The sequence below is a fragment of the Tigriopus californicus genome, chromosome 1, assembly GCF_007210705.1.
Source record: "Tigriopus californicus strain San Diego chromosome 1, Tcal_SD_v2.1, whole genome shotgun sequence".
NCBI lineage: Eukaryota > Metazoa > Arthropoda > Copepoda > Harpacticoida > Harpacticidae > Tigriopus > Tigriopus californicus.
In genome coordinates, this window is record NC_081440.1 from 9,834,977 (window position 1) to 9,847,601 (window position 12,625).

Genomic DNA, 12,625 nt, shown 5'->3' on the forward strand with positions numbered 1-12,625 from the left:
GATTTGTGAAAAAAATCGCAATATGAGTCTTTTTGTTCGACTTCAGTACAGTGAAAGGCTCGAGTCCTCTGCTGGACTCGTCCCTGCACTACTCCCACTTCACTCCTCAAACCGGATTCAATCCTGGTTGTAAAGCCACCCTTACAGGGAATTTCATTCCCTTGTATCAGTTACAAACCCTAAGATTATCAAACAAAATCTAAATATTCTCAATATCGAAGTCTTCATGTTAGTCGCCGATCCGGGCACAGCTTCCTGTTCAGCCAGCTCACCACTCACCTCCATCCCGGAGTTCGTCCTTTATAATGGTCACCAGAGGGTTTGGACGAATATACTTCATCGGCAAGAAAAACAATCTTTTCTGACGCAATTCGTTGAGTATGGTCATATGAGGGGATGATTGTTTCTTTATTCTCTATTCTCGAAGTTAAAGCTATAAAGTTGAGCCGATTTTATCAGTTTGTAGTATACCATTTTCCTCGATTTTTTAGTTGAGTTTTCGTTATATTTAGTCATGAACCACTGAAGTATGGACGGGGATGGTAAGGTTGAAAATTAGCAAGTCAATGAATTAAATTCTTCTTCAAATAAGGCTGGCCCCAGATCCCTGCGATTGCGTATTTCAAATGTCAGCTCAAGAGAGATGGTTGTAGTGGAATTGGTTAACGCACGATCGAGCTATGCTCGGGTTCATGGGTTCGATCCCAGGTCTCTCCCCCACCCCCATTGCTGTAATGGATCATCGCCTCGAATGGCACTCCTTCAACCCAGAACGGGCAAGAGACCAGCATTGTAAATGTATCAAATTTGTATCACGAAAATACCGATCCAATGAGAAACAATCTCGCAATAAAGATTAAAAAAAAATCAAACGACTGGGTCAAAAGTTATGCCCTCTCAAAGTGCAGTACATAACAGAGCACAGAATGAATGACTTAGCCCTCTTCTGGTAATCAATTACCACAAGAGGGCTAGTTCGTTCATTCATTGAAGAGCTTTGTAGTGCCTTTTGAGACGGCATAACTTTTGATCCAGTCGCTCGATCGAGCTGAAAATTGAAATGAGTAATTGTTGTAGCCTGGGATCATTCTCATTTGAAGAAGAACATAATGCGTTGACTCAATCGCGAAAAGCTAATTCCCAAACCAAGCGTCCCCGTCCATATTCCAGTTGTTCATGTACGGTATTTAGTCAAGGATGCCTGAAGGGCAGACTTGCTCGTTCGAAAACGGCTTATTATTTGACTTATCAGTATATGCGTTCATTTGAAGGTACCATTGGTGATGCTGGGGATTTTAATCTTGATTCCAATAAATAGAACAACCCGTCCTACCCCCTGAAAAGTCTGAATCATAATTTGCAAGCCTGTTTTAAATTACACCACCAACAACCTCATGATTTGGGCGATACATTCATCTGTCAAAGGCAAACAAAAAATGGTCTGAAGTCGAGAGAGTTTGTCATTGATTTGACATTTGTGTCCAAATTGCTGGCTAGCTGCCCATCATGGAAAGAAAAGAGTGGTATGAGTGACCACCTTCCAATTGTCCTAGATATCCCTCTAAAAGTAAACCGACTCACTCACGGATGGACAGTCACAAAAGAGAGCGTTCAAATCAATGAACTGGGACCACTTAAAAGTGCACTTAATATCTCACCCTTGGGAAAATATTGGCCTGACAGAAAGTGTTAATGAGATGGTCGAATTCTGGGTGACGTTCTTAAAGAAAACATTGGACTCGTGTGCTCCTGTAAAAAGCTTCAAGATACTACCAAATTACCGCCGGCGCCATGACCTTTCAGAAGACACAAAGATTAGAATGATGGAAAGAAACGAAGCAAGAAGGGCAGTACGTAAGTCTAGCAGGTCCCGAGTCAAGGCAGAGCTCATGGACTAAATACACAAAATTGAGAAACAAGTGTACAACGATGCTAAGAAAAGATGCTCAAGATGCCACAATGAGGTTGATTGAAGAGAGAGGAAACAGTCAACAACTATGAAGGGCGATGACTAAAATAATCAAAAAATAAACCTGAGATAACCGTACGTGGTACAGACGGAACTTGGGAACTTCATTGGATCTGCTTCGGATATATTTTGGACGTTCAAGGATTTCATAAAAAGCAAGGTCCAGCACTCCAACGCAATCTCAGCTCTACATGTGGATCCTCTGGTTCCTCTGAGGACCTGGATGTCCTGCCGGACATCAAAACCCAAATTCGCGCAAAGTAACGTCACCGCAAAGGTTGTTCTTGGGCACGTTCGAGCCCTCAAGTCATCATGTAGTACTGGATGGGATTGAATTAGCGCAAAAGTACTTAAAAAAGTACAGAATTCCTGTCTGTTCCTCTCACTCACATCGTGAATGCCACACTGACATTCATTGAATGTTTACTGGAATCCCTCTTGTGAATTCCAATGGAAGCATTATACGCATTCACGATGTTGAATCATTTTTGAATTATTTTCAAGAAACTGGCGGTTTCCAGACATTCCGAAAATCCATGATTGCCATGGAACTTAAAGAATCGTAAACTACTGACGCAAGACGAAACCCCTTCCGACGCAACTTCTCAAGCAAATTCATGCTGGCCTCCTGTTTGTTCATGAAGGGAAATTACAATGTCCTATGAGAGATATTACTCTCCCCCCTCAAAATGTTAACAATAACAAACGCTGGCTCTGGGAGGCAAAACAAGATAGCCTATGTACTATGTGTATAAGGAGTTTTTTTATCTGACCCTTTTCTCAAGAAAACTATTGCCAGGAAAATAGAATAAGGCAGTTTGCTTTTGAAATTGTTTGATTTTAAACTTTCATTGGGCAGCTGATTCAATTTACTGTACCTAAATTAGGTTATATGATGTTTAAACGTAATTTTCTATAGATAATACCTGCTCAGTAGGTGACTTTCAAAGCAAGCAGACAATTCTGAGTAAAAGTATTTACTGTTTATTTTTTTCTTACATATTCATGAAGGGAAACCACGTTTTATGTATTGTTTGCAAATGCTTCAATCATGAGTAGAGTCAGACCAAAAATGATTTAACATAAAAGATATTTTTACATAATTTGGGATTTTGGGGCCGCAAAAAACTATTCTTGTCCATTTTCATTTTTTTGGCCTTTTCATTTTCTTCCTGTGATGATACGTAATAAAGAGAAAGATGACTTCTGAGAACAAGAACTGTGTTCAGTTGTGGATCAAATAGGACACAAATCTAATCATTAAGTGAGCAAAAATGACCTAAACAATAGCACTAGACTCTCGAAAAGAATCAATTGTATACTGTACCCTAACATCAGAATTACGTTTAAAGTGTCCTAATGTCAAGCACTGTAAAAAAGAAGATTTAATGTCTAGTCAATAAAATAACGAAGCTCAATAGATCACCCAATACATACAATTGTTTTCCTAGAATTTGGCAACAGAAAAAGGCAATAAACAGGACTAAGAATGACCTTTTGGCCATGGCATCAACGTTTTTGCAATTCATCGCCTTTTTCGTTCATTCCCAACATTTTTCTTCCTTTTTTTCTCGTCTTTTTTGCACTTGCTATTTTTTTTATTCTTTCAACTTTTTCGCATATTTTCAAACTTTTTTCTCAACTAACAAAAAAGTTGAGCCAAAATGGCGACTGGATTTTTTTCAAGGTCTACTAATCGGGAGCCAGAATGGACATGGCATGAATCTGCCTCTTAGGGATAGCAGGTTCAAATACTTGTGCTTGAAGACATTATAATGTGATATTCCTTTTTATCTATGTGTTGCTTGATTTGGAAGGCAAAGAGATTGGTAAAATGAGTATCTTAGGCCGTTTGTAAATAGATGAAAAAATTCACCATATGTGATGGTACACAAAATGATGGTTTGTTAAGGAATGCAAACTTTTAAGCCGTGTTTTTTCAAAAAAAATCCAAAATAAACTTCATATTATTAATGAATTGAACTTCAATAGGTGGTAACAGATATTTTTTAACGCAACTTTGGGGAATTTCACCACTTGCAACAGCAAAAATAATGGAAGAACGAGCGCTGTCTTTTATTATTGGAATAATAAAGGTGTCATATACTTTCAGTACGACAAACCATGATTCAGTTTGCTATATTGTCAAAGAATTGTACGCATTATGACAGTAACAATTTGGGTGGAATGTTGTTCGTGGGGCGAGCTGGGCATGAGAGGTTGTGTGGGGAAGGGTTTTGTATTGCGTGAAAAGTTTAAGATTCCTCAGCTCAGCAGAGCTCTAGACAAAAAAAAATTAATCACCGCAAAGTTCTATCAAGACATTTTAAGGACCGACGGCCATTTTGAACCACCGCCCACCATTTTCAGCCCCTTTCTGCCATGGCTGGGAGATGATAAATTATGAAAGACCATTAACGACCACCTGGCAGAAGATGGTGGCAGAAAATCAAACAAAAAGGTGGTAGAAACTGAAGGAAAGTGGCAAAATACAGAAATCTTTTAACGTTAAAAACGCCTTTTTTTTTACTTACGTATGTTTTCAATTCGTTTTTCACGTTTGAATGTAGCCTTTACATGAGGGGAAGGAGATTTTCCATTAATGCAAGATACCAATTTAGAAATGTTACTCCAGTAGGGGTGGGGTTTTTTTGGTTTGGTTTTTCACGGGCTTTTCTAACCTCTACAAGGAATGTAATCCCCAGTACTATTATAATGAAAGGTTATAATTCGTCTATTTATTACCTTTCAATCTTTGTATGATATTTGGTCCACCAACGAATTTGAGTTGGCAGACCGAGCTATTCCTTGAATGTAGGGTTGATCTGGAATGCTATCTAAAAATTGGTCCAAGTCTGACTTGAAAGATACTACCGGATCAACAAGGCCCACGTATTCCCTACGAATATTAGAGGGAAGCAAATTAAACAATGAAGGAGCCCGAGAAAGAAGAGATGTGGACTTAATTGTGCGAAGTAGCCTGGATTCTCGAGGGCTTGAAGGTGCTCTCAAAACGCACATTAAGCCTCTACGGTCACTAGAATGGACCCTAAATCCTGGGTTGGGACAAAGCTCATGGATACTTTTGAAGACGTACAGTATCAGGTATCTTTCGTACCTTCTCTAAACACTGTACAGTCCCAACTTTTTTAGCCTCTCCCAATATGAGAGCTCTGTCAATCCTGTGATGTTCCTAGTGAAACATCTTTGGACTTGCTCGACCTTTTGCAAACCTGCTGAACTCAATGGAGCCCAAGTGGGTGAAGCATATTCAAGATGTGGCTGGACAATCGACTTGTACAGAGTTAGCATCATGATGCTATCTCTGGACTTAAACGTGCGATGTATCCAACCACACATTTGAAAAGCCTTACCCACCTTCAACTGGATATGCTCATCGAACTTTCCATTATTTGTGAAGACTACACCTAGATCTTTCATAGATGAGACCTGCTCAATATCTTTACCTGCATTATCTACGAGTGGAGAAATTAAAGGAGTTGACCCAAATGTCATTGAGCGGAATTTCATTCCGTTCAGGGCCATATTACTCTCAGTTACCCAAGAGTAGATTCGATCCAAGTCCTTTGCAAGACTATTTGAATCTTGCCCATTCCCACCAGAAACTAACTTTGTATCGTCAGCATAAGAAGAGAGACTGGCAGTAATACTAAGCCTTTGAAGCGGGGCAACGAATATTATAAACAGGAGGGGCCCTATGATCGAACCCTGGGGAACACCTGACTTGACATCATGTATGTCACTAAGGGATCCCTCAACCTTAATCAATTGCTTCCTACCAGAAATGAAACTTTTCAACCAACTGAGAACCTTGCCTTGGATCCCAATGTCATGAAGTCTATTTAACAAAAGGCCATGATCTACCTTGTCAAAGGCCTTGGTAAAATCAAGATAGACAACATCAACTGATTCATTGCTCTCTAGTCCCTCAATAACCTGCTCAATATGATCAATCAGTTGGGTAACCGTGCTAAAATGTGCTCGGAACCCATGCTGGCTCGGAGGAAGGACTTCATTGACCTCAAGAAATTCAACAAGTTTGGAGACTTCATGATTTTCTCAAACTCCTTCGCAATATTCGAAGGGAGAGATATCAGTCTATAGCTACTGGGGAGCGACTTATCTTTAAAAGAAAGGTTTAATGTTAATTTTTTATCTTTCCGCTGTTGAGGCCAAAGCTGGTGTCGATCTTGTCTCAAATAATGATGGGAACATTGCCTCTGGAGTCTCAAGCATTCAATGCAATACAAGTCCAATAAAAGGTTGAAACACCATGATAAAAACTTGGTACGTCTACTTTTGCATGTACTTTTGCATTTGATGGCTTCAGATTTCGTTTTTCATTAAAACCTTTCATCACTTTCTCACTGCTGCGATGATATCAGTTTGGCCAACATACAGATGCAGGCCTCAGACGCACCAACTCTTCTAAAGAAAAGTTTGAAAAGAGGTTTATGGGGAAACAAGAGTCCTTGAGTGAACGTTTTTCACTAAATTGAAGGTTTGCCATCTAGTTCAGTTATATCTAGACAAAATAAGTCAGAAAGCAAAGTAAAAACTGATGCATCATGAAAATTGAAGCTGTAGACTGTTCTATCAGGGTTGCTCTCAAATAAACTGGAAAGGAAATAGTCGAATTACCAATGATTCTGCATTCCCCAACAAAGGAGGGATTTTTTTTAGAATCGTATCTCATAATAAACGCACATTATTTAGGGTTTTGTGCATTTACTATTGACGTTCCGGTTGTTGCCGTCCAAATTTTCAGATGTCAAACCAGGTTGTTAATGTCGCCACCATCCATTCATGGAATAAGATCCAACCGAAAAGTGTCAAGGCTGGATTGGGTCAAAGGTCCGATCCCAAAAAACATTTTAAAAACTAACATTTTCAAAAACCTACCCAATCTACATTAGGAGCACACTTAGTTAGCTCTAGAATATAACCTTTGATATAATCTATTTCACCTCTACTTAGTTACATGGGATTTAGTGGTCCAAATTTCACCATTTTTAGCCCCAAAATTTCCTGGTTATATGTTAATTCAATTTCCCAAAGATTTAATATCGATTTTCATTATCACGAAAATAAAAGATTATTTTTCTGTTTCTTGAATAAATTCAAATTAACTTAAAACCTTATACAGCCATATCTAAAACCCTCAAAAAAAGCACATTTTTGAAAATTTATTTTAGAATCGTCTAAAAGACGTTTAGTTTCATAAATATCAATGAAGTCTTAAAGAAGCTATAATTAATCAGTTTCAACAAAGTCTTCAAGAAACGACAAATTCCATTACATTGTTTGTTGTATGGATTGTCTTCAATATTCAAGCAAATACTTGGCTATGTATACACATGATGATTGTTAAAGGCAAACAAGGGGAGGAAGATGTTGGTGGGAAAGATGTACAACCCCAAATTGAACTGGATGTGGGTATGGTATGAGTATAAGAATCAGTTTTTTTTTACCTGATTATGTAATGGCAAATGACGCAATAAAAAAAAATAATATATCTAGCTTTTCAGTCCTCAAGATAACATCAAAGAAGAATGGGGTACCCCGGCATGGTTTTGTGAGTGCCTATTTTGAGATGCGATTTGGTCCCAGTTGCACTAGTGCCCTGTATTAGAAGAGTACGACAGTGAGTTCAGCGCACCATTGCGGTGAAATTTTGAACCTTCAATTCCGTTCCAAAACAATGAGTTTAAATGCGTCCCAGATCCAAACCAGACGCATCTTGGTAAATGTTTATCGCTTATTGGTTAGTTATAAGGCTGAAGCTACTCTTTAGGCATCATTACCTGCAATCACAGCAATACAAAATTCAGATTATGCACTTTTTCACCAGAAAATGGACAAAGTGGCGCATAAAGTGGTGTTTAAAACATTAACTTACGTTTAAGGATGTCTGAAATGCAACTTTAACCTTAAAACTAACCTTTAAGGCAATAACATTAAGAAAAACGAGTTTGGTGTGGGACTGGGACGCATTTAAACTCGTACTCTTCTAATACAGGGCACTAGTTGCACCTACTGCGAGTATGACTTGGTTTCGTGAACGCTCATTTTGACATGCGACTGGGTAAAATTTAGTACTTTCCCATTTCAAACTTTGCGTTCACGAAACCACGCGGGGGTTCCCCATTGAATCAAGAACTTCGCGATAAAACACACGAACAGTATTTCAAAGAGGGCATGTGAACCAATGGCAATTCATGAAGAAATTAGTGCGGCAACACTGATTTTCAGCATTTTGAGGAGGGAGAAATAAGTGAAACATTGTAGCTGACTAAATGAAAAATTTACTCTACGCCTGGTACATGTTGGCTGTAATGTTTGCCTCAAAATGCTCAATATTTGGGTTGCCGCACAATTTTCTTGAATTTCACTCATTTAACTTGCCCTATAGAACACGTCACTACTTAATACACTTGATGCATAAGGAATAAATCTAGATATGAAATTAATCTGAATCCGTTTTTATGCCATAATTAGGGCTCAGCGGCCTTACATCACAAAGTGCAAGTTAAATGTAAACAAAGTTACATTGGTTGAAAGTGCAGGCAAGCAAAGCCAAAGGAGAAAGCAATCCATGTCAAAGTGAAAAGGCAAACGAGGTGGGAAATTCAAATTGAACAAAAATAATTATTTTCAGGTATTCAAGTCAATAGTTTTGTCCACAAATGTTACTGCAATATGACATTTTGGTGGCAGAATCAGAATCTATCACAATTTGAATCTTTCTTGCATCATACTCCAAGCTAAAAGGACTAACGCTCAGATCAGTATATAAAGTTCAAACTAGAGGGCTTGTCTCTAGTTCAAACCAATGTCAACAAATCCTTTATGTATTGTAAGCTTGATGATTGCCTAAATTCAATGAAACTCCAAATTACCCCTATGCTGCATTTCACAAGAGAATCTTGCTTCTTTTATTCAATGATCATTTATCAAACAATATTTTGTTACTAAGATTAATAAAAAAAGAATGTTTCACCTTACATGACTTTGCTAAAGAATTGGTTTTTAAATGATTAGATTATTCAGTGCGTGAATCAAAAAAGACCTCTAGAGTTTTGACTCAAAAAAATAATCAAAATGAAATTGTTATGTTTTTGTCTCAACTTGTCAGAAACCGGCCCACGACAACGTAACATGGCACAGTCGGTTTGAGCAGACCTACGTGGCCAAAAAAAACGGGGAGACACCCACCGGATGGAAGTATTGCCCAGCGGATGGAAATATCGCTCACCGGATGGCGGTATCGCCCACCGGATGGAAGTATTGCCCACCTGATGTAAGTATCACTCACCAGATGGAATACCCACCAACGGCTGAATACCCGCCAACAGAGGAATGCCCGCCAACAGACCAATTCCCGCCAATGGACGAATACCCGCCAATTATTTTTTGAAAATCTGCCAACACCAAAAATATTTTGTAACACATTTCGAATTTCCCCTTTTCTTACCTCAGAATTTTGAATCTGGAATAAATGTAGACATCAATATGTAATACCGCAGAGGCTTCCAATGTCACAAAAACGTCGCCAACTTCTGAGGGCTTGGATAGCTCAAATCCATGGATGGCAACTTGGGGTAGCAGTCAAAGTCCACCAACATTTTTCAACTCCACCTATCAAGGCATATCTATATCCCAGAGGCCAGTTTTTATTGTTCATATTTTGGAGTGAAGGGCTTGTATACGTGATGGTATGTACAGTTTTTGATGACATCTTTGGTTGTTGGGGGCTCATTCTGGGTTCAAGGGTCGCCATTCAAGGATAGTATCCACTATATGAGCAAGGTTTAGGTTTGGGTGGTTGGGAGACCTAGGATTGAATGAACCCGAGTTCATCTTGGTCACACATTAGTCAATTGCGCTACAACCATCTCCCTGGAGTTTGGAGTTCTTTCCAAGCATACTAAGCTTGGGCTTGAATATCCTTTTAGAAAACATAAGTCATATTTTGCTTGTAAAGGGCTTGTCTTGGAAAAAGAGACCGTATATGCGTTATTTTTCACATTTCTATCTTTCTTTGTTTTAATCTTTTTCTTATGTTAAACCTCAACCTTTAGTGGGACATTTACTCATTATGGACCTTAAGGTGTGCTTGAGCCCATTGAATAGGCGGGAAATGGATCGAATAGTTTTTCGGTTTTTTGTTGCTGACAGATTTTCGAAACAAGAAGTCTATCTCTGACGTAGCATCAAGACATCAATATGTCACTTTGATACATTATTATGGATTTTTTTTTAAAATAAGAAAAAGAACAATAAAAATAAAGAAATTTTAATTTTTTTTATTGTTTGAAAAAAGCTTTTATCATTTTTTCCATCAAATCAACCTGTTCATTTATTTTGCAAGTAAGTGCTCAAAATTGTTATATCAATAGTCCTGACATCAGGCTATCGTAACAAACCACTAATACTTGTATTGTGTGTGGTAAATACCTGTCATTTCAAATGTAACAGAAAAAGTGCTGTTTGTGGAACAACTCATAAATTAATCATACTTTAGATATTTTGTAGTCTGGTCAGTTCCTAGGCGTTCAATAGGTTTTGATTTTATCCAGAGTCAAAAGGCTGAAATAATGCTATAAGACCTTTGACTTACGACATGTCTTACTTAAGCAAATTTGCGGATCAAATTGATTATGACATCGATATGTTTTGGCCCTCTCATGGTAAGTTGATTGGTATCATTTGGCCAAGACCCCTCTTATCCAGTCCTACTTTTATTAGGCTATGCTACAATAGGTCATTTTTGGGGGACATGAGCGCGGACTGACGTCACGAAAATGTGCAAGAAATTCAAACTGAGAACCGTGTCTGACCTCCCAGTGCTGCCAGGACCCTGGGCTCTGAACATGCCAGGCTAGCTCTTGAAATATGGCAGATCAAAGTCGAAATATGCCCCAAAGAAAAACATCCCATACTGACAACTTTCTGCAGCATGTGGAGGTCATCATTATAATTCAGCTTGAATCGCCATAAAAGCTGACCTCTTGCAGCAAGATTTTAATGATTTAGAGCATGTTTTTACCCATTATTTTAGTAGTTATGGGATTTTGGGGAGCGGTACAAGATATCAATCAAAATCATAATCAGGGTTGTAACGCCAAGCTACCTTCCAGGAACCAGAAAAAAAAATCAAAAGTTTTGTTTCTTAACAATTTCATCAAAATTCCAAAAATGTATTCATTGGTCAGGATTGGTCCATAAAGATAGCTTCATATATAGATCGATCAAGGACACTGATTGCATGTTTTCGTCTCAGCTGTCGCTGGTGGGCAAAATGTTCCATTCTTAGTCAAGATACCTAGAGTAACTGTGGTACAAATTTGAATCATTGACGGCTCATCCAAATTCTGAGAAGAAATTGCTAATACAACTCCTTGTCAAGCAATTATTCCTCTGGCACACTTCATAAAACGGGTTTGAGTAAGCTGTCTGACCACACTTTTAAGAACAAAATTTTGAAAGGGGTTATAATCAGGCTCAAGTTGCAGTTTTCATCCATGCAGTGGAAACACTTGACTGAAACACAAGGAACAAGCCTAGGTTCAGACTGACCTCCAGATGGTCGGAATTACCTTGATTACGTAAAGGTGCAATCATATTGGCACATTGGGAGATTGAAATGAAATTCCAAATGCCTCATCATAACGTTGCAATTTCAGATCCGTTTTATAACACTTTCAAGACGTGTTGCTAAGCAAGGGCAATCAATAGAATATGTGATTTGCTCTGCAAATGCCCCTTTTTTATGGACTTTTCTAATCACTACAAGAAACATAATCCCCCAGTACAATTAAGAAGGAAGGCTACAATTTGTCTATTAATTACCTGTTAATTTTATATGATGTTGGGTCTACCAAAAAGTTTGAGTTGCAGACGGAGCTAGTCCTTGAATGTAGGATTGATCTCGAATGCTGTCTGAAAAGTAGTCCAAGTCTGACTTGAAAGATTTTACCGGATCAATAGGCCTACATATTTACATATTATCTACAAATATTGGCGGGAAGCAAATTGAATAATGAAGGACCCCAAGAAAGAAGAAAAAGTGGACTTCATTGTTTGAACTAGCCTGGCTTCTCAAGGGCTTGAAAGTTCTCTCAAAACGCCCATTAAGCCTCTATGGTCACAAGAATTGACCCTAAATCCCGGGTTAGGACAAAACTCATGGATGCTTTTGGAGACATACAGTATCAGATACCTTTCAAACCTTCTCTGAACACTGTGCAGTCCCAACTTTTTTAGTCTCTCCCAATATGAGAGCTCTCTCATTCCTGTCAGAAGCTTTTTTGACATTTTAGGCCCAAAAAAGCATGTTTTTGTTTTTCTATTTAAGATTCAAAAGAAATTACAATAAAACAAGAACAACAATACTTTCGTTGGGATAATCAACGTGCCTAAAGCAAGATTTCACAAACTGTCATTGTCCCTTGCCAACCAGCGTCAGTTGACCTGAAAACATGCTCATCCAGGACAGCTCCTGTTGAACTTAAACATTCTAGTCACTTGGTTTTCCATGGTAAGGATTGTCACAAGATTGTTGATCAATAAGGCCATTTGTAAAGAGAGATTTAAACCAGCAACCCCTCTCTCACCCTAGGAAATTGTGCTAAC